The sequence below is a fragment of the Salarias fasciatus genome, assembly GCF_902148845.1.
Source record: "Salarias fasciatus chromosome 7 unlocalized genomic scaffold, fSalaFa1.1 super_scaffold_4, whole genome shotgun sequence".
NCBI lineage: Eukaryota > Metazoa > Chordata > Actinopteri > Blenniiformes > Blenniidae > Salarias > Salarias fasciatus.
This window is the reverse complement of record NW_021941229.1, coordinates 1,194,929-1,218,686: the sequence shown is the minus strand read 5'-3', so window position 1 is coordinate 1,218,686 and position 23,758 is coordinate 1,194,929.

Below are 23,758 nucleotides of genomic sequence, written 5' to 3'. Positions count from 1 at the left end.
GAGGGGGGACAAGTTTTATACACGTTTACAGTATTTCTGTGAAACTGATAAGATGTGCATCATCGATGGACCGACAGACTGCGACCACTGCATCCTGATTTGTTCCAATACACAAGATCTTAGTGCAAATAATGAACCCATCGTTCTTACAGCAGTCATTAGATTAGCAAATTGCCCAAAAGGTATGGTGGCCCAGAAGGGTGAACTCCACAAAACATCAAGAGGAGCAACAGTGCAACAAGACGACAGAGCATGAATTCTTTAAATGTACTACGATCCAAAACCTCTGGAGGGCTGTTCAGTCAGTGGTTGACTTCCAGCTCTGTGAACATAGACTTCTTCACTTTCAAAAGCATACAGGTTGGTGTTTTCCTGGAAGATGAAAAAAGGAATATTTGATAAATAAAAGTATTATTGTAGAAACATATATAAGATAAAATCTTCCCCATCATGGCCTGCTTTGAAAAATGATCTATCTTTAATACTGTAAAGCATAAAGAAGGTCAACAATGCCCAAGCAAATAAGTCATGTTTTCTAATGTCAGAATACCAGTTATTCTGATCCCCTTGCTCACTTTGTTGTATGATGAAGTAAACACTCATATTTTTATTATTTTGCTCTGTTTCGTTGTTTGCTAAATAACTTTAATTTGAGGCTGACATCCTCCTTTTCGCTGATGTATCTGCTGTGACTTTAAGTATTTGGAGGTGATATATCTGCACCGGAAATGGACATTTTTAATTTGGAGTTTTGTGATATTGTCATTATTGTTTATGTTCTATTTCTTGGATTTGTTCAATATGTTCGACTGATAATAACAAAAACATGTAACAGTGCTCAGTGGCTGGAGAAACCATCCTGTCTCTGGGAAGAACAGGCTTTGTTTCTGGGGGACAGTATTATCTGACGGACTGTTTGATGGCGGGTGCTGCTGCTGCTCCATGATCTCAAGACTTTAATCTTTTAAAGTCTTGTGTTTGTTTTCTGAAATCAGCGATGTTGGTCACAGAGTTGAAATTGTTATAACACAACAGAAATTGTGCTTCATGTCAGTTTTTAATATATATATTATTAATGTCTATATTGCTTCATCTTGTACACTTGACAGAAGACATATAATTTGAAAGAAAAAAAAAAACTCAAATCCTTTCTTTAGTGCTCGGAGTGGAAGAGGAAAACATATTTAGTCCTACCCCGCAGTTCACCTCACAGTGACTCAAACTACAGAACTTTAAATACTCTAATCCAATAAACCTGAGGACCAGCAGCCTGCTGCACAAAACCAGGATCAGGATTAAACCGGGATATCATGGTTATCCTGGATGAACTAATCCAGGATCTGGGTGCTCTAAAGTGGGATAAGCCAACAAAGGTACCATGGAGATTTATTCTGTGGAGCTAGTCCGCTCCAGACCAGGACCAGGTCCAGGATTCAGTCCGCTCCAGACCAGGACCAGGTCCAGGATTCAGTCCGCTCCAGACCAGGACCAGGTCCAGGATTCAGTCCGCTCCAGACCAGGACCAGGTCCAGGATTCAGTCCGCTCCAGACCAGGACCAGGTCCAGGATTCAGTCCGGTCCAGACCAGGACCAGGTCCAGGATTCAGTCTGGTCCAGACCAGCAGCAGATCCAGGATTTATTCAGTCTCATCCCTCTTTTCAGTCAGAAGTCCCACACGGGAACCAGCAGTTCTTCCCTGCTCTCCGCTCGTTCTCACGCTCAAGCAGACCGTCTGTCAGGACTTTATTTGTGATCAATGATTAAATCGCTTTAGATTCAGTATGATCTTAGATATTTTGCAATCATTAATTACATAAGAGTCATCATAGACTATATCCTGTATATATGAACATTCCATATAAGTTAAAATAAAATCAACGAGTCACATGATGTTCCTGGATGAAATAATAACCTATCAGCTGCTTTCACTAAGTCACAGTCTGGCTACAAGAGCCACTGCAGGTCCAGGCACACACTCAGCAGAACTGAAGAGGGTTTTTTCTTCTTTCATTTTAATTCTTTTAATATGTCAAACATATACATAAAGGATTTCACTAGCTTTCACAGAGTTTGTAAACTGCACATCTCTCATTCTACTGTGGCCATTTGTCAGAACGTTTGACTCGGTCATGCTGCTCATCATAAACATGGTCTGAACCCCTCACCTGCCTGCTTCAGCACTCTGAGCCTCTGCATGTGAGTGAGAGGAATGTCACACCGAGTGCCCGGTTCAGCTGTCTGCACCTGGCGGAGGCATGCTGTGCTGCAGAGACTCCGCTAGAGGGCACTGCGTCCTGGAGCGCGGCTCTCGCTGGCCCGTGACTCCTGCTGAGGCTGGGAGGATGTTCACAGTGGACACGAAACTGGAAAAGATGATTTTAACATCCTGGACTTTTGAAAACCACATGCACAATAATCCAAAGCACGCGGAGGTCAAAGGTCACTGTGAAGGTCGCGGTACCTGAGGAAGGTCATGGCGCTCTCCGTGGCCAGTGCTTCGGCCAGCAGAGTCTTGGACCCCGGTCCGGCCGAGAGCCAGAGCCAGGGGCTCAGGGTGGACCGGGTCCAGGATCTGGGTCCTGCAGGGGTTAAAGCACAAAACCTTCACTTGACTGAAAGTTTTTCTGTTGAATCCAGCAGGTCTTCATTCTGAAGCTCCAGGGTCTCCGGGGTCACCGGGGTCACGGACTGCACACATATTCAGGCTGCTGTTGCAGCTGTTCTCAACATTTTAGCTCTGAAATAAAATGAAAGCATGGAAATCTCTGTTTCCCACATCTTTCAGTTATCAGGGGAAGTTATCAGCGATGAGTGAGAGCTGGGGGGTCGGAGGTTAAGAGTTCAGAGAATTTTTACAGAGTCGGATTTGGACATTCTGATGAGTGTTGTTGGGAACAAATGTCTCAGACACTGATACTGGAACCTGCATGTGTTGGTACAAAGCACTTCAAGAGAAGTAGAAGTAAAACATTGAGTTCTTCTGCTGCTCAGTTTCAGAAACCTACTGAACAGGAAAGAACACCAACGGCTCAGGGAACTAGCTGCATTTGTTCGGCAAATGTTTCCGTTACACTTTTGCTTTTCAGCACTGAAACGCTTCGAGCAGTGATTTATTGGTGCTTTGCTTCATTGGTAGAGATACACCTTTCTAATTATTCAGCATGACAATAATTTATTTGACATTTTTTCACAGATCCAAAGGCGATGACTCGTGGACCCCTGGGGGTCCGGGAGCCCCAGATTGAGAACTGCTGCTGTAAACATGCTGTTACTGTGAAAACCTGTGTTGCTGTACTGTATAAAAAACTCACTGAAATAATCATCAGTCATTTCTCAGCTGCTGTGAGCCGTGTGCCGAGTCTCGTGCACTAGGTCCTGGACGGTCTGTCCAGGCTCACGTCTGGGCTCAGGCCCAGCTGGACGGCACGCCGCTGCTCCTCGCTCAGACTCTCCAGCGCCACCTGGTGGACCAACACGGACACGCCATGACAGTGGAACACTGGAGCCTCCGGTCTCTGATGTTGGCTCAGCATCAGGAGGACTTGCTTCCTCCACTGGACGTCCGGGTCAGCGGGTGGATCCCAGTGGATCCTGACAGCTCCTGAATTGGATCATGTGGTTTACTGGATTCTGGTTCTAGATCCTGTCTCTCAGTGTGGAAGGGGGCCGATGGCAGAAAGGCCAGACCTCTACATGCTTCGTAAGACGGAAACACTGAAAACCTGCAGTGGTTCAAACACCTGTTCTGTCCACGGTGTGTGTCCACGGGCCTGCTTGTGTGTGTGGTGGTGAATTCTGTTTGGTGTTGTTTCCAGGTGTTGTCTGCTTCTTAATCAGGAACAGCTTTATTTAGCTGTGTAGTCTTATATTGTCTTGTCTCTCATTTAAACAAAAGGAACTTCTGTCAGATTCTTAGTAGAAATGAGGCGCAGGCGTTGCTGTCTTCGTGTGATTTGATAGAGGCCCGCATGGAACGCAGAGGGGATGATGAGACCCTGACTGATCGGGGTGTGTCGAGGACCGGGGCTGAGCATGTTCTCTGAAAGGCGCCAGCTGGTTGGGAGGTTGGCGTCAGGACGACACGGCAGGAGCTGAGCTCTGCTGATTGGACACATGCTGGTGTCTCCATCATAGACTCTGGAACCAGCAAGACGCTCCAGCAGCAGATGTGCAGTCTTCTCTGATCTGGTCCCAGCCACAGTACGGGTCCCTGGCCAGGATGCAGTCGTCACATGACAGGTAGCGGCGTCCCGAGCAGCGACCTGGTCCCTGGTGCTGCAGTACAGCTGAGCTGCTTGGCAGCGTTTCGTGGACTGAACAGGTCTTCAGAGAGCTGCAGCCCGTCCTCATCCCTCAGCAGCCAGCCAGACTCGCTGCTGATGAGCTCCCACCGGATTCCATGCTAATGCTGGTATTTTGCTGGTATTTGGAACCTCTTGTTCTCACAGCGCAGCACCGAGGGTGAAGATTTTACAATGCATTCCTGTAATGTGACTCCTCCACTTTCAAAATAAAGATTCTGTCCCATGGAACACTTCCTCTATTTTTTACTACAACTGGAAAAGTAATGCCATGTTTTGTGGGAACTTCCAGGGGTCTCGTTTAAACCTCCTCCTGAAGGCCTGCTGCAGTACGGATCCTCACCACAGGGTGGCAGTGTGCATGAAAGTGGTCCAGTCTGTTCTCCTGTGGAATGCACAACGGGATGCTCCATGTCAGTGGTTGTCACTGGTCTGAAGTTACTGCTGAAGTTTTAATCTCCTGAAGAGATCCTCAAAGGTTCAGTGGACAGAAATCCTCCTCCTCCTGAGCCGCTCTGCGTCTCCTCCATTTAGGCCCTGCTCTCCTCTCGGGTCGCGATGCCGCTGTCCTCTTATCAAAAACAAGAGATTCCACGATCTTACCGTCTGTCGGGAGGTTATGGACGAATCCCTCGACCAACGAACCTTAGAATGAAGGCGAAAAAGGAGAAGCTGCCGTGGCAGCGTCTGCAGGACGAACGCCGCCGCTCCGTCCAACACGGTCACAAGGCCTCCATGCAGTGTGACGCCGCATGGCTCGTCCTGTGAGCTCCACGCTGCACTCAGCTGTACGCCAGAGGAGAAGAGGAGCCCAGCTGTGGTGAGACCAGAGCTTAACCTCTGCAGGGTCACCCAGGGGTCACCCAGGGGTCACAGGGGACGTTGTTGGTGTACATTCTGGAACTGCACAGGTGTGGAGGGAACATTCGGTGCTTTCAGCACCACCTTCTGGCGGTCAGGAGGGAAGAAACAGACGAAGGTAGAACTGTTCTCTTCACAGAGATTACAGGGAATCAGCACCACCCTCTGTTCAGGAGAATGAATAGACTGTCAGGAGTTTTTTCTCCTGAACTTTATCTTTCCCCTGGCAAAGACTTGCGACCCGCCAGTTGAGAAATACTGCTTCATGTGGCGTTTCTTTCATATTTCTTTAGTTTGTCAGACACACTGGGTCTGAGTTTCACCTTATTTAGTTCATCTGAGCCTGCAGGAGAGTAAATGTTTGAGATCCTGAGTGCCGCAGTGTCTTCTGTTGTTGATATCTCAGTCCATCAGCTGACGGCTGCAGTGGCTGCATGCTAGCTGTTAGAGGACCACTTCATCACTGGCACGCGTCCATCGTCACTGGTGATTTAGCAAATAAACTCCCAAACGTCCTCCGCTTGACCCCCACCCCCTCCGGCTCTTTCCTCAGGTACGCCACACCTCTCACAGGCTGGACTCTGGGACATTCTGCTGCACCGCAGGAGAATCCCAGGTTACTGGGCTGACAGCGTGGATCAACCATGAACAGCATTCGTCACACCGGTGGTTTTTCTCTTCATAATATTAGGAAGAAGAAGCCAACTCCTTTCATTCTCTACCCTTGTGTAGTTTAAGACATGTGTGACTGAATGAAAACACTGGCTGTCTTTATTGATTCCTTATATTTTTACATTAGAGGAGAAAATCAGTTGCAGGCTGTTTCAGGCAGAAGCACGGAGAAGAATGAAGTGGATCCTGCTGCACGCAGGAAGCACACTGCAACCCAAGAACCTGCAGGCCGGATGCACGGTGGCGTGGTGGAGCAGCGGATCGACCTGTCAACGGCAAGACGGGGCACGGTTACCTGGACCTGGAGTGAGGAGCCCGCCTGAGGGTTTGATTATAGAGCTGAACGAAACCTTCAGGAATGAACAACGCAAACGAAACAGGAAGCTGGAGCCACACGGTGACGGAGAGGCAGCCCGCTGGCCCGGGTCTCAGCATCCACCCGTCCATTTCCACAGCTATTCGTCTTTCGTGTGTGTGTGTGTGTGTGTGTGTGTGTGTGTGTGTGTGTGTGTGTGTGTGTGTGCTCTCCACCATGCTTCCTGGTGGAGAGCTTCACTTCTTCTCCTGCACCGACACATCTCGTTATATTTCAGCGTCACAGATTCCTTCGCTGCTCTGGACGGTGAATAGAAAGCAGGCTTTTGGCCAGACTGGTGAATCCTAACATGTGTGTGTGTGTGTGTGTGTGTGTCACATGTGGCTCTGCTTTAGGAGATGTTGCTGTGAGCCCGGCCTGCGTTCAATCTGCCGGAGAGGAGGAGGAGGAGGAGGAAGAGGAGGAGGAGGAGGAGGAGGAGGAGGAGGAGGAGGAGGAGGAGGAGGAGGAGGAGGAGGCCGGCCGGCAGACGCAGCTGTCCTTCTATGGTGAGCTTCCTCAGGTACGGCCGGCCTTCGTCCTCCAGGCTCCGTGTTTCTGTGGAGGAATTCACTCCACAACCCGGAACTCACCAGAGAGTTCAGTTCAAACAACAGACTTTTATTTTATTTTGAACACTGTTCTGTACCTTGAAAGGTTGAATATTCAGTAATTATCAACATGATCTTTATCAATATTCCATCATCCATTCATTGTCTATCCATCCATCCATCCATCATCCATCCATCCATCCATCATCCATCCATCATCCATCCGTCTGGTTGACGGTGAATCTCTCATTAGTGGGATGATGTGTGCTGGCCTATCAGAGTCTCCTGCCGGCCTCAGATGCCCCCCCCCCCCCCCCCCCCCCCCCCCCCCCCCCCCCCCCGCCCCTTAAGGGGGCTGCTCCACGCTGCAGCTGAAGTCAGTGTTTGGAATATTCACCCCCATTAGCTTCCTACTAGGTTCATAATTCTTTCAGTTTCCACCAAAACACACCAGGAGCAGCTTGCAAGTCCCAAACTGTGTCTGAAGCGAGGCCGTCTGAGAGATGCTTCTCCAGACTGCTGGAAATATGCGGCGTGTAAACAGACCAGCCTCTCTCTGACCATCTTAGTAGCATTTTTGTTCACAGTCCAGGATGACAAGATGCACAAGAGGGGTTTGAAGAGCCGGGTCTGTCAATGTTCTCATGAAGAGGTCTGTACACCGGTGTGAGAAGGATGGAAAATATGACAACTCATATTTTACTCTTAGTTTTTAATAAGATCAGTTCGCCCATCTTTGGTCCGCCTGTGGTAGAGCATGCTGTTCTCCGGGTCGCAGTGATTCACGTCACTTACTGTGGTCTCAGGTTAAAACGCCAAACGCTGTGGGTGTCCGGTTAGCGCAGGCTCTGGTCGGCAAATGTCCTCTAGTGGCAGGATCACAGAGGGAAAGAGGAGAGACATCAGAAACCTGAACGCCTTCGGCCTCAGACGTTCGGGTTCAGAGGAGGTGTTGTGTTATGCTGTGGTGGAAGAAGTGCAGCAGGAGGCCATGCAGGTGAAACACAAGCAGATTAGAGTCACAAAGTACCATCAAACACTCGACAAACAGTAGCTCCACGTGGTTACAGCTCTGCTGGGAGGCCGCCTCCTCCTCTGAGCTTTAATTTAATCTGTTCACAGCGGATTGAGCAAAGAATTGAAGGCCTTCCTGCAGCAGCATGCAGGATTGAATTAGCGGCTCAGAGAGCGGAACATGTTTGTCTTGACGTCTCGGCTCATCCTCTGCTGCTCCGCCGACGCTGTTAATAAACCCGCGGTCCCCGGCGCCTGCTGGGGACGTGTGGTTTCAAATGGCCCAAGCAGAACATCTGGACTCTTCGCTCGGTACGTTTCCTCTGGCGGATCTGTGCGTTCTGGTTCTGACTGCAGTCTGAATCTGTCCCCGGAGCCTTAAAGGAAGCTGCACTCAGCCCATACTGGAGCCATTTCCTGTCTCGGGAGGGGCAGAGGGGCGACCCTTCGTGACCCCCGCCCCGCCCCGCCCAACATGAGTGCACTCACATGCACATGTGTGTGCTCTTTTAAAGACGGCCCCCCCGCGGGGAGAGCGGGCGCCGTCACTTGGCTGCGCAGCGCCGCTCTAAGTGAATTATGGGATGTCTCCGCTGCTGCAGCTCGCTGCAGGATAATGGCTGGCAAAACACAATTATGTGTAATAGGTTGTGATACTCAGGAGCCCCAGCGTGGCTGCCCAGGCTGAGAAAAGGCAGGATCTCCATTCCGGAGGGGGTCGTGTGAACTGACAATCGAGCCGATCAATTTTCTCACAGTTGGCTGGAGTACGATCAGACGCCGGGCGGAGAAACGCGGAATTAAAGGCCACATGCTGGAATGCCTCCTCCACGTTAGGAGGTGTTGAGGCCGAGGCGGGAGCTGGATGCCGACCGCCGGGGCCGAGGGAGGATCGGAGTCCAGCGTCTCCAGAAGGAGGACTGGAGTCCAGCGCCTCCAGAGGGAGGACCGGAGTCCAGCGTCTCCAGAGGGAGGACCGGAGTCCAGCGCCTCCAGAGGGAGGACCGGAGTCCAGCGTCTCCAGAAGGAGGACCGGAGCCCAGCGCCTCCAGAAGGAGGACCGGAGCCCAGCGCCTCCAGAAGGAGGACCGGAGCCCAGCGCCTCCAGAAGGAGGACCGGAGTCCAGCGCCTCCAGAGGGAGGACCAGAGTCCAGCGCCTCCAGAGGGAGGACCGGAGTCCAGCGTCTCCAGAGGGAGGACCGGAGTCCAGCGCCTCCAGAGGGAGGACCGGAGTCCAGCGCCTCCAGAGGGAGGACCGGAGCCCAGCGCCTCCAGAAGGAGGACCGGAGCCCAGCGCCTCCAGAGGGAGGACCGGAGCCCAGCGTCTCCAGAGGGAGGACCGGAGTCCAGCGCCTCCAGAGGGAGGACCGGAGTCCAGCGCCTCCAGAGGGAGGACCGGAGTCCAGCGCCTCCAGAAGGAGGACCGGAGCCCAGCGCCTCCAGAGGGAGGACCGGTGTCCAGCGTCTCCACAAGGAGGATCGGAGTCCAGCGTCTCCAGAGGGAGGACCGGAGTCCAGCGCCTCCAGAGGGAGGACCGGAGCCCAGCGCCTCCAGAAGGAGGACCGGAGTCCAGCGCCTCCAGAGGGAGGACCGGAGCCCAGCGTCTCCAGAGGGAGGACCGGAGCCCAGCGTCTCCAGAGGGAGGACCGGAGCCAGGCCAGCACCTCCAGAAGGAGAGTGAAGAACAAAGACAGCAGCACAATCGTCTGTTTCAACATCTGCTCCACAATCACAGGAAGCGCTTTGCTTTTCGTCCCGTTCGCACCGACATGAATAATAAACACCAGAATGAGGTCATGCGTCCAGGCCTCGTGCAGTGGAGCGCCACTGCACGGCTGCCGGGGCTCACATCGGCCCCACGGCCCGGCTGAAAGACGCTGCTGGCCCCCACAAGCAGAGAGCTCCTCATCTGAAGCAGTTTCAGTTCGTTACACTAATCTTGTTGGCATTTTCTTTTCCTCACGAGAGAAGAAGATCAAGTTTAGGGGAGATTGGAATGATAGATGTCTTCAGTCCAGTCTTAATACGATTCAAGTGCCTAAACAAAAAGTGGCCCGACGCCAACTCAAGTTGACGTCTGGGATGTCTCAGCTCCAGAATGTGTTCTGGAATGTGAGAAAGTTCTGGAAGTTCTGGGTGTACATGAGGAGAACCAGTGCTTAATGCGGCAGCAGCATTTCCTGTCTCCACTGGGACGGAGTCGGGGCGGTCACTGTCCAGTAACAGGGCCGTCAAATGCTCCGATCGTCTGAAACGCTCCTGGACTTGGTGCGCTGGCAGTTGACAGTGGGTGTCCGGCTGCGTCCGGCTGCGTCCGGCTGCGTCCAGCGTTCAGACGCCGGCCGGCGGCGGGACGAGCCACGGGACACAGAGGAGGACGGTCCTCAGTCAGGCTCGTCCTCACTACTGAAGACATTCCAGCACACGCCTGCTGGGGTTCGGCGCTGGGACACCGGGCGGTCCAGTCTTACTGGAGTTTGAATCAGAGTCCGTGGAGCCGAAGCCCCTGGTGCATGCTGGGATATCGACCGGGTTTGACGCTTCTAGGCTGGCTTCTCTTGTGGAGTGCGATCATCTGTCCACCTTTTAGACCGCCTGCCGTTTCATTCACAAAATCAGCCAACAGCGCCAACTCCTGGCCTGCCATGCTAACTGCGTCACTTCCAGACTTTGCAAAACTTTTCTGAGATGAAACCATGAAAGCAGAGACTTTTCTCCTGGACGGTGTCGTGTAAATAAGGCCGGAGTTCGTCACAGCAAACAGACTTTCTGAGAATCAGAGCGAAGGTTCATCGCCGTCAGAAGGGGGAGTCTGCATCCGTCCTCCGAGGACGCCTTCAGGGAGTCCAGGCAAGAGAAGGAACTACAGAGTAACAGATTACTAAAACCTAAACCAGGGAATACAGCAGAAACCAGAGGGTCATGAGGTGAAGCGATAAAGCAATGGGTCAAAGGTCAGAGAAGCTCCACTTTCCCCCGAGAGAGCTCCTCCTGCAGCCACACACACACACACACACACACACACACACACACACACACACACACACACACACACCGGTAATATATGCCGAACAGGCTCTAAACATGTGAAAGAGGTCGTAGAAATACTGAACCATGTCAAATAAAACCAAAATAAAAGCAACTTTTGTGTTGAGCAGCTGAAATGGAGTTCCAGCCGAGATAAGATTTGTTTTCTCTTCTGCCTCTGAGTGTGTGTGTGATCCTCCCTTCCTCTCTCCCTGCTCCGCTTCTGCAGGAAGCCTGGAACAATCAGACCCTCCAGAGAAACACACACACACACACACACACGTCTTATGGAAATGAGAAAGGAAGCTTCCCTGTTTGTGACCTTTGACCCCGGAGGCTCCTCCAGGTTTGGATCAGTCACCTCAACGGCTGCTCTGTTTACTTTGCACATGTGATGCTGTGATGCTGTGATACCCGCCCCCCCCCACCCCCCAACACACACACACACACACACACACACACACACACACAGTGTGCAGAAGGTAATTACAAGGCGGAGGTGCTGCAGCCTCATGTCTTTGCTCCCTGCCTGTCTGGGCGTCTGGAGCCCGTCCCAGACTGGATCAGCCCCCCCCCTGCTGGGGGGTGGAATCAGGCTCTCCTGCCTGCGAGGAGTGACGACAGCCTGTGGGGCCTCACCCCGCCGTCTCCCACTCCGACCTCCAGCCAGCTGTGTCCTGGGTGGCAGAGGGACGGCTGTTCTGGACATTTCTGAAATGTCTTCACCATCAGTCTGCTGCCAGAAGCAGCAAAGCAGAACCTTCCACCTTCAGGGTGACCGTGGACCACAGCCCTGCTCCCTCCCCCCAAGAAACACCCCTCCCAAGAAAACAAAGGCTGAACACAGAGCTTACTGAAAGAAACGACGAAATCATCCAAAAACAAATAAAAAATCCTCTTTCTGCTGATCAGTCAGACCGCCGCTGCTCTCTATATATCTAGAATCTGAACTGACGGCCGTCGCCCGACTGATTAAGGCTGATTCACACCACGGCTGCTTCAAGTGAGCCGCCGCTCACAGCCGAAACAACTTAAAACGCTCCGACTCCCACTGCATGGAGACAAAGAGAAACGCAACGTTTTCAAAATGCTGCTCCCAGTCATGAGCGCCACAGCCGGGGTTCTGCACATGCTCAGTAGACGGACAGTTCCAGTCCCGTCCTCCTGGTCCTGGTTCCAGTCCAGATTCTCCTGGACTTGGTAGTTTTAGAGTGGACGGTCACCGTAAGAAGAACCCAGCTTGGTGTTCCGTCCATGTCGTCGGTGTTCTCCCTGGTAATGATTAGAGTGTGGTGTTCTCTGCAGAACCAACTCGTGAACCAACATGAAAACCTGGTTTTCAGTGTTTCAATGGAAACGTAAATAAAGTTGCTGCAGGTTAAACGTGGAACTTGTTGGAAATGAAAACATGAGAAGCTTGTTGTTGAGGCGAAGGGATGTATGCTGCAGGTCCAGCTGGACGGGGCCGATGATCCAGACCGGGTGACCAGATGCTCCTGTCAGAGAACCACCGACGTTCTCCTCAGAACACCGAGACCCTGTGAGGTCCACCACCATCTGGAACATGACCTCCTCAGTCTCCACATCCCCTTTAATCAGCTGAGGGCTTGAAGCTCCGGCTTCTCCAGCGTTTTGACAGAAGGTCTCCTAACCAGGCGCTGACCTGCCTCTCGGCCTCTCGGCCGCGGCTTTCATTCCTCGGAATGTTCAACAGTCACACACTCTCTCCTGCTGGCCGCTCGCTGGGTTTCATGTTTCCAGCAAACAGCTTTAAATGTTACTGAACAGAACATCTGGAGCGGATCGCAGCGAAGGTCAGGAGTGTGTAGAACACACCTCAAACCGCCGCGATAACGTTACACTGGAGCCACACCGTGAAGCCGTGAGCAGGAGCTACAGCGGGATGCAGACAGTGGAAGTTCCTGCTTCAGGCCGGAACAGAAGAACAGAAGGAGTAGCACTGTAAAAGAAATAATTTAATAGACTAAACCGTATCCTTCAAGTCCTGGTGAGCATCATCGCTGTTTTTCGTTAGGAGCTTATCAGTCAGTTGAAAGCTGTTTGGACAGTACGCCTGGGAAAATACAGAGTCGAGCAGTGTGTGTGTGTGTGTGTGTGTGTGTGTTCATCAGTCCCAGGCTGTTCCAGTGTCTGGACTATCAGCTCTCTAACTGAATCTGAGATGGCGTGCTGGGTGGGGTTCGGGTGGAGGATTACTGCCTGGCTCCATCAATATGACTCACGATCAGCTGACCGGTGGAGTTTTCGGCCCTCGGCCGGGGTAGGTCAGACCTGGGTGCGTGGAGCATGCTGTCTTTCGGTCTGCGTCCCTCTCGGCCCCAGCAGTGGCTGTTCCCCTCAGCGGCAGTGGAACGCCCACCCCCCGGTTCCCCGTCGGACCCGTCCTCTGGTTCCTTCAGCAGCCTGGTGGTGGATCTGGCTCCAAACCTCTCTGAACCGGAGATGGAGGCTGGTTTCAGAGCGCAGGATGACGGTGGGGCTCTGCCTGGCGGCCTCCAGGCTTCACAGCGACTCTGGGACTCCGGCGGCCTGGCTGGCCTAACACAGCTGTGGCACACCTGGCTGCTCCGTCCTGACGGGGCACCTCCTCCCCCGCCAGGCCCCGGGGTCCAGACGGAGAGGCCTGTCACCATGTTCTCGACCCTGAGATGTTGGACATTGGCTGAAATGCTGGCTTTGTGCCTCGGATGGCGTCCTCTCAGATGGCAGAGATCTTTCTCTTCCCGCTTTGGCCAAACACAGTGTGCTCTTTTTAAATCTCAGGCACTTCACTTTAGGTCAAAAGCTTGTCGTCGGGTTTCTGTCTTCGTCCTGAAGATCAATCTTTTTCAATATCTGTCATCATAAATGCTGTTATCTGGAATTATCGAACTGTACAGACAGAATATTGAAGACAGAACTTTGCCACCATCCAGTCCACTACAATACAGACGCAAGTTCTTTTAGATCCCAGTCATCTCCCCTCTCCTCTGGCGTCCCCCAGGGCTCTGTTCTGGGCCCCGTCCTCTTCATTATCTATGTTTGGTTTAAGATTGTGTTCATTTTTAAATCTTTATCTGTTTTTTAATATGTTCATTGTGTGTGGTCTTGGAAGGTGCTGATAGATAAGAAGCTTTATTGTTGTTGTTGTTATTGAATCCAGTGACTGTGGTCCTGCTTTAACGAGGAAGTAAACAGGATCAGTCATCAGCTCCACTCAGCTCAGCTAATGTTGCTGATCTTTAAAGGTCATTTTTCATCTAACGCCTTGGCTTCAAAAAAAAAAAAAAAAAAAAGTCCAGTAACTTCAGTCAAGAACAAGCCAAACAACATTAATGTGACTGTAACCCCCCCACCCCCCCACCCCGAGCCCCGTTCCCATGAACCTCCAGCCTCATTTATCCATCGCCGCCCCTCTCTCTCTCTCTCTCTCTCTCTCTCTCTCTCTCTCTCTCTCTCTCTCTCTCTCTCTCTCTGAGTCCTGTGGGACGTCCTCGGTTCATGTTAAATACTTGCACAGTGAAGTGTGTGTGTGTCCCGTGGTGTTTGAGCAGCTCTCCTGCTGTTTTGAGTCTTCATCACGAAGACCAACTGCCTGTTTGGACTCGGAGCTGTTTTTTCTCGGGACTTTTTGAAACATTAATAGATCAGCGCTGCACGCTGCTTCAGTCATGAATCTTGTGTTAAATTGTGAACATGGCTTCAGGCCCCCCCGCCCCCGCCCCCCCGGGTCCCGCCCCGGTCTGTCATGCCAGATGTCACGCTGTGAAAACCAGCGAGTCGAACACGATATCCTCCATCACAGTGGTCTGCATGACATGCCAAGAATGAGACGTCACATGCTGTGTGTGTGTGTGAGTGTGTGTGTGTGTGTGTGTGTGTGTGTGTGTGTGTGTGTGTGTGTGTGTGTGTGCGCATGCGTGCATGCGTGCGTGTCTGAGTGCACATGTGTGCATGTCTATTAATGCGTCTACATTCAGTGAAGTCGGTCCTTAGTACAGCCCCGTCCCTTGCTGGGCCGTCCACTGCTCTGAGCGGAGCCCCGCCCACACTTCCTGTGGCCTGACACCACCGCCAGAGGGACAGAGGGACGGAGGGACGGAGGGACGGAGGGGTGATGGAAATCACATTCCTGTCATTGTTCAGCAGCCACAGTCATAAAAACCCAAACATAGCGGCGTCCACTTCCACAACAATGCTGCTGAGGCCGGGATGCGGGGACAAACAAACCGAGGCAGCGCAGAACGGAAACGTTCACAATCACAGCTCAGCTATCAGACCGGCCCAACTTCAGATCAGAGCCTCTTCAGCCGATCGGAATGGAAACACATCTGATGAGGTTTTGGTCCTGAATGACCACGGTGTGTCCGGATACATGATGTCTGGAGTGTAGGTGTTCATATCCAGGTGCTTGACATGAGTGTGGATTATTCTGGTTGTATTTGAATGTTGCTTTGTTTTTTGGACACGGCCTTTTTTCACAATCCCAGGTCCATTTTCCACACATTTGAGTTCAGGGACCTCATTCAGCAACATTTCCTCTGGAGGAGATCAGAGCTGTCAAATAGTGGAATAAGAATGAATAAACATGAGGCCAATTTTAAAGATGCAAACTCCAGTGAAATGTCCAAAAAAACTTCTCCTACAGCTGTTGCATTCTGGGTGTTTTTCCAAACTGCCCCTGACAGCGTGGCTTTGAGGCTGATGCTAGCTAGCTAGCTTTGATTGCAGCTTGGCAGCGGTCTCAGCTGGGCTCTCAGTGCGTTGCTGCATCTGCTGCTCTGAAGAAACTAGTTTTAAAAATAAAGGTTTGTGTGGACTCACACCGCTGCTGGATGACTGTTTCAGATGAACACAGCCTCATGATTCAGGATGGGAAATTCAGTCTGCAAACACAGAAGCTGTCTCAGGGAGACCAGACTGACAGAGTGGAGGTACTGATGAAGAGGATGATGAAGGGCAGGCCGGTCAGCCGGGTTTATGGGAGGAGGAGGACCTGAGCGTGAAACTTTACCTCGTTGTTGACAGAATCAAAGGGTCGCGACCCCGAGCAGGGTGCCTGCAGGATGGAGTGCAGCTCCAGCTCCGTGGGGGGGGGGTTCTCTCTGCCACAGCTCTAATTGCTCCCTACATGTGTCAGATTGTTGTTTTGCTCTGCCCAGGGGGGATCGCAGGATTACTTTAAAGACAGAGTGCTGATTTACACCCACAGGCTCCCACTGAAGCTCAGGATCAAACAGGAGTCAACAAGTGTTTTAATCAGTGAGATTCATGCAATCCTTGCTGCAGCCTAGTTGTTTCAGATGTTCTTTAATAGAAATGCATTGTCATGAACTCCCAGATCAGTGAAGACTGACACTTCTCAGTCAGTCATTTACTCCACCTTAGAATCCCCACCCTGCTGCTCCTGAAGGTGTATCTCTCCCATGTACATCCATGCATCTCCAAAAGCCTCTGACAACTAAGTCCAACTCCTAGCCTGCTTGTGTGGCTCAGCCTCTAAGCCCGTTGGAACTGCTTCTGCTATTAGGAAAAGGGGCAAGGGCGGACCTCCTTAAAACCAGATGCTTCGGGTAGATGGCGGCTTGTCAACCTGGAAGGAAGCCTGTCTAGGGGAAGGAAAACCCTGATTTCAACCCTCCGCTGCCTTGTGGCATACCCGGTCACGGAAGAGGCTTTGGGAGTCAACCCTGAGGAAAAATCAGGAGCTGGAGTCTCAAAGGCAGTTCGCTGCTGTTCAGTGACGTTCTGGCATCTCCTGCGACACTGTTGGTGCCAAATCGTATCGGCCCTTGCCGTTCCTTTGGATCCATCGGCAGTGTGGAGAGGACCTGCTGCGTGGGCTGCAGTTGGTTCTCCATATCACCTCGCCCAGGCTGCCGCCTTGGAGAGGACACTCCAGCTTTGCTTCACAGCATCGGCACAACACGGGAAGCAGCAGTTATGGGTGATAAGCTACAGTGCTCGATTGGCATAGAGTGTAGCACCAGGGATTGCTTCCGTCGGTGGGAGGGACTTGACTTGGATTCCACAAGACAGCTACCGCCCACCTCAAGCTGGGTTAGCCCCCAGCCAGTAAGGTGTTGTCTTTCCACAGTCTGCTTTCCTTATTGGGTGCATGAGGATTAGGTTAACACCAACAAGCAGACTGCAAACACTGCACCAGGCAAGAAAACATGAAACAACAATAAGAGACCAGTTCTCAAACTTGGAACCTGGAACGTGTGCACAATGACCAGCGGACTATTGTCTGATCTTCTGTCGATCAGTGATGCAAGAAAGACAGCCGTGATCAATGATGAGTTGCTGGTGCTAGGGACAACGGCGGCGGCCGAGGCACACATCCGCGGACCGGGGGAGGGTCGGGTGGCGGCGACGGAGGCATGACGGGGGGGAGAACCGTCAATTCGGGGTGTGTGCATCTGCTCGAGGGCCCCGGGGTAATGCGTGCATACGTGCATACGTGCATACGTGTGTTCGTGTGTTCATGCGCGCACGTGTTGGAATCCTCTAGCGGGCTGGATTGGACGGTTTGGCAGGCCAGATCCGGCCCGTGTGCCACCTATTGGGGAACCCTGGACTACACCTTCGTCTGACAGGGAAAGAGTGCCGAGGAACACAGAGAGCATGGAGTAGGATTTGCAGTGAGGAACTTGCTGCTGAGAATGGTTGAAGCAGGAGACGGGGATCTGAACACCTGCTGACTGTGCGACTCCAAACCTCTGACGGCCCAGTCACCCTCTTTAGCGCCTCCGCTCCCACCCTGACATCAAGTCCAGAAACAAAGGATGAGTTCTATGTACACCTGAACGACATCATTCAGAATTTCCCCACTAGTGAACATCTTGTCCTGCTGGGTGACCTTAACGCCCGAGTTGGTGGCGACCATGACTCCTGGCCCTCCTGCCTTGGACAGTTTGGAGTTGGACAGATGAATAAAAAGGGGTGACGCCTGCTGGAGCTTTGCTCACATCATGGCTTCTGCGTGACCAACACCTATTTCCAGACAAATGACTCCAGTCATCGAAGCAAAGAAAACTGCCCCAGCTGAATACAAGCGCTCACCTACAGAGAAATCTCTCCAAGCACTCCGATCAGCCACAAGCAAAGAGCAGCAGACAGCAAGAAGATGTGCCAGTGAGTGCTGGTAACAGCGCAGTGAAAACCTCCAGAATGCAGCAGCTACAGGCAACATCAGAGGAATGTATGAAGGGATAAAGAAGGCTCTAGGACCGACACAAAGCAAAACAGCACCCTTCAAATCGGCAAGTGGAAAGTGATTACCAATAAAGCCAAACAGATGGAGAGATTTTGGAGCACTGCTCAGAACTAATGCCATCGAGCTGCTACCAGTCATGTAGGAAGTGGATGCTGAACCCACCCTCGAAGAACTGGGTAGGCCATTGACAGCTTGGTCTGTGGAAAAGCACCGGGAACCGACGGCATTCCACCAGACCTAAGCAAGAGCTGCAAGATCACCTTCTCCACATGACGTCCTTTATCAGTGTTGGAGAGAAGGCGTTGTGCCACAAGACATGAGAGATGCCAAGATAGTCACCCTGTATAAGAACAAGGGTGAGAGGAATGACTGCAACAACTACAGAGGCATCTCCCTTCTGAGCATCGTCGGCAAAGTGTACGCCCGAGTTGTGCTAGCTCGCCCACAACAGCTAGGACAGCATGTGTACCCAAAGTCCCAGTATGGGCCAAATGTGGCCCACCGAACCATCCAATCTGGCCCGTGAGAGGATTCCAACATGCGCATGCACAAATGCACGCACGCACGCACGCACGCACGCACGCATTACCCCGGGCCCTGGAGCGGATGCACGCACCCTGAATTGACAGTTCTCCCCCCTGGTCCGCGGATGCATGTGTCGGCCGCCACCGTTGTCCCCCCACCACCCGATCCGCGGATGTATGCTGCCGCTTCCGCCAATTCCCCCCCCCCACCCGCTCTCCGGATGGGCGCGTGCGCGAGCCCCACCCCCCCGGCCCGCGATTCAAGTGCCCAAAAAAAAGTGGCCCGACGCCAAATCTAATTGCCGACCCCTGCAGTATGGCTTTCGTGCAGAGCATTCCACAGTGGACATGATCTTCTCCCTTCATCGGCTGCAGGAAAAGTGCAGAGAGCAGAAGAAGCCCCTGTACATTGCCTTTATTGACCTAATGAAAGCGTTTGATTTGGTCAGCAGGGGGCTCTTCAGTCTCCTGGTGAAAAGTGGATGCCCCCCAAAACTACACAGCATGATCAGGTCAATCCACGACGGCATGGAGGCGACGCTGCAGTACGAAGGCAGCACATCTGAGCCCTTCGACATCAAGAGCGGGGTGAAACAAGGATGTGTTTTGGCGCCCACCCCCTTCAGGATCTTCTTTTCCCTGCTCCTGAAGCAGCCTCAGAAGGCCTGTACCTGCACTCCAGACCAGATGGGAAGCTGTTCAACCTTGCCAGGCTGAGAGCACAGACCAAAGGTGGTGAGATCACGATCAGGGACCTGCTCTTTGCTGATGACGCTGCAGTCATCTCACACACGGAGCAAGAGCTCCAGGAGCTCATGAAAACATTTTCTCAAGCCTGCAAAGACTCTGGGCTCACTCTCAGCCTGAAAAAGACCAATGTGTTGGCCCAGAGTGTGGAAACGCCACCTGTCACCACCATCAACAACTATGAACTAGGCGGTGTGCAGCAGTTCACCTACCTTTGGTCCACAATCAGCAACAACCTGTCCCTTGATGCAGAAGTCAACCAGTGCATCGGGAAGGCTGCAACTACACTTGTCCGGCTCACTACACGTGTCCAGGAAAAACCCCAAGCTGACAACCATTACCAAGATGGCGGCGTACAACGCCTCCATCATGGCAGTGGCAGTGAGGCAACGCAGGAGCAGAGGTTGAACAGTTTCCACATGTGCTGCCTCTGCCGGATCCTCAACATCAAGTGGAGCAACCAGGTGCCAAATGCAGAGGTCTTTCTCACGTGACGGCCTCCCCACAACGTATACGCTGCTCAGACAGCGAAGGTTGTGCCGGCTCGGCCATGTTCGCCGTATGGAATCCCTAGAGACGTCTAGAGACGTGAGCTAGCGTCTGGCACAAGTGCGATATGAAAGCTCTGGACATCAACACCAAGAGCTGGGAGACCACAGCAGCTGACCACAGCAGATGGCTCAGTGGACTCAAGAAGCAGCTGAAGATGGGCGAAAAGAAGATCCAGAGCCTGGCAGAGGACAAGAGAGCCAGACGGACGGCGTGCACACCTGGAGACAACCCGGCGACCGCTCACACCTGCATCCACTGTGGCAGAGTCTGTTTCTCCCAGATCGGCCTCACCAGTCTCAGCCGAAGCTGTTCCAGCTGTGGTCCCAACGTGGCATCCAACTAGGAGTCCTTGCATGAACGCGTCTCTTTAGACAAGCGACATTGTATGAGTGCACATGCTGTATTTTTCTATAATAGTAAATAGAACAGAAAATACGGTAGTAAATTTCCACACCACACAGATGATAAAACCTCCATAATGTGAAACTCAGTGCGAACAGGGTTTCATTCAGTTTTATTTCTCCAGTGTCACATAACAGTCAGTAGAAGGAAGTTTAGAGAAAAACCAACAATCCAGCCTGAGCTACAGGACACATCCTGCAGAACCAGACTCAGAGGAGACGTCCTGCAGAACCAGACTCAGAGAAGACTTCCTGCAGAACCAGACTCAGAGAAGACTTCCTGCAGAACCAGACTCAGAGAAGACTTTCTGCAGAACCAGACTCAGAGAAGACTTCCTGCAGAACCAGACTCAGAGAAGACTTTCTGCAGAACCAGACTCAGAGAAGACTTCCTGCAGAACCAGACTCAGAGAAGACTTCCTGCAGAACCAGACTCAGAGAAGACTTTCTGCAGAACCAGACTCAGAGAAGACTTTCTGCAGAACCAGACTCAGAGAAGACTTCCTGCAGAACCAGACTCAGAGGAGACTTTCTGCAGAACCAGACTCAGAGGAGACTTTCTGCAGAACCAGACTCAGAGGAGACTTTCTGTAGAACCAGACTCAGAGAAGACTTCCTGCAGAACCAGACTCAGAGAAGACTTTCTGCAGAACCAGACTCAGAGGAGACTTCCTGCAGAACCAGACTCAGAGAAGACTTTCTGCAGAACCAGACTCAGAGGAGACTTCCTGCAGAACCAGACTCAGAGAAGACTTTCTGCAGAACCAGACTCAGAGGAGACTTCCTGCAGAACCAGACTCAGAGAAGACTTTCTGCAGAACCAGACTCAGAGGAGACTTCCTGCAGAACCAGACTCAGAGAAGACTTTCTGCAGAACCAGACTCAGAGGAGACTTTCTGCAGAACCAGACTCAGAGGAGACGTCCTGCAGAACCAGACTCAGAGGAGACTTCCTGCAGAACCAGACTCAGAGGAGACTTCCTGCAGAACCAGACTCTGATGTTCTCGGTGCTAAACGTGGACGTCAACCTGATTTGTTCATCAGAAAGAAGCAGATCGTTTTTCTCACCATTCAAAACTCTTTAAAGTTACTAATGCAATGAAAATGTGAAATATAAGTGAAACCCATTTACTTTATTAGAAATCAGGAGAGCGAGGATGGAACTTTAAAACACATTACATTATAACTCTTATAATAGTTAAAGTTAAAGTTTCAAACCAGGTTTCACTATAAAAGCCTTGAAGGCTTTCAGATTTCACACTCAGTTCATTAAACACATGAAGGTCTTTCATGTTTTTCTCTGCAAACATTAAAGAAATACTGAACGCAATATGTTATTAACCCTCCTTAGAACACACAGAAAAGACTCATTTCAACACTTGTTCAGGAATATTTCCAGAATGGAAAGTTTTGTTTCTCTGAGAGACTTCATGGGAAAAAACACAACAGTATTAATATTCTGTTAGAAAGTGACAAACTGAGCAAGACGACATTGGATTTCACAACTCACTGTTTAACAGACGTGGCTGAATGTTTTCTTCTAATCACCAATAGATAAATGTCAATTTATTCAAATAGAGATGTGTTATTAACTAGAAATCAGAATATATGTGTCAGCGGCTCACTTTGATGCTTTTCTGCTGAACTGATGTTTTCACATTAGTGTAGGAGTGGAGGCCTCTGGGTGAAATCCAGGAAGTAAAGCTGCTGCTGTGTCTTGATATGAGTGTTTTCAGATGAGCGAGAGCTTTCAGAGCCTTTATCGATGTGGTCAAAGGAACACAGAGGAGGAAGAGCGTCAGCACAGCAGCCAGAAACAAAACCCTCAAGTCCTCAGATTCCCATTTGCTCTGTTTAACGTCGGAGTTGAAACATGCAGTCAAAGCGGTTCTGCGTTCTGTCAGTCACTCTCCCCCTCCCCAGAGCTCCGCCTGGTTCAGTGAGCGCCCAGCAGAGGACTGGACAGAACAGTCTTATCTCACTCTGGTTCTCACTGCTCGCTGCAGATTACTGAACTGAAACGTGAACGCCACCATGTTGTTATTCAGCAGCGAGCTGACCAGTGGAACCTGTCCGGTCTGACTTTAACTCATGAAGCTGAAACGTCTTCTGTGCTTTATCAAGTGATAAAGCACAGAAGACGTTTCAGCTTCATGGGAAATGTCAGAACTAATCGTCCACTGCACTTGAAAACAGGAGCACAGTCGTATCATTTCTGTATTCAGCAGGGTTCATGCATTTCGGACAGGAGGGAATACAGTGCCTCAGCACTGTCCCTGGTAGAGTGGTCGCCTCACTGTCAGGAAGGCAACTGGGAGGGTGTTGGTTCGATTCTCAAGCTCGATTCTGTCCTTGAGCAAGACACTGAACCCCTAACGGCAACCTGTCCCTGGATTATTTATAGATTTTGCCCCTTCTGCTTTAGCTCTCATTCAGTATTTCTCTCGACACAGCTACATTTCCAAAGGATGGGACAGTCCAGAAACCATTGCCGACATCAGCATATCACTTTCATGGCTCAAACTGCCTCTGTAATATGTCAGAATGTGTATTATGTATATGTTTAGGACTTCAAAGAAAAAAAAAACCAAACAGTTTTCATAATTGATTGTACTGGAATGAATGAGGAAATGCGTTAGTACCTTTCTCCTGTGCCGTGATTACATCCATAACGTCTACCGTGGCGGTTTGTTTGAAAAGACGATATGTGGACGCTTGGATATTCACACACACACACACACACACAAACACACACACAAACACATACACACACTGTGAGTGGACGGACAGAGCGCCTCCAGTGGTGGATGTGATAATGCAGTGTGAAGTGCTTTGGACTGCTGCAGCAGTGCAGTCCGTTTCAGATCTGTAGTACCACAACTTCAACTGCTTTCACAGGAAATCCACAGGAGGCTCCGCCCACTGCTCTTCTGCTCCACTGGAGGCTCCGCCCACTGCTCTTCTGCTCCACTGGAGGCTCCGCCCACTGCTCTTCTCCACTGGAGGCTCCGCCCACTGCTCTTCTCCACTGGAGGCTCCGCCCACTGCTCTTCTCCACTGGAGGCTCCGCCCACTGCTCTTCTCCACAGGAGGCTCCGCCCACTGCTCTTCTCCTCCACTGGAGGCTCCGCCCACTGCTCCTCTCCTCCACTGGAGGCTCCGCCCACTGACCCACCACTCATCTCCAACCACAATGCAGCTCCAGGACTGAGATCAGAGGACTGGTCCGGAGGGGTGAAGACATCAGTGTCCTCCTCAGTGGGGACAAACCCAGAGGGATGGTTGCTGATTTCAGGAGAAAACGCTCAGAGCAGCCAGTGAGGGTGAGAAGACCTCTGACCTCTGACCTCTCTGCAGACCTCTCCTGGGCCAGCAACACCACATCACCGGCAAGAAGGCTCAAACACGCCTCGACTTCCTCCTCAAGCTGAGGAGAGCCAGAGTCCCACCTCCCATCATGCACTCCTTCAACACAGCCTCCATAGAGACTCTTCACTGGTGGCATGACTGTAGAACCAGATCCAGAGGAGA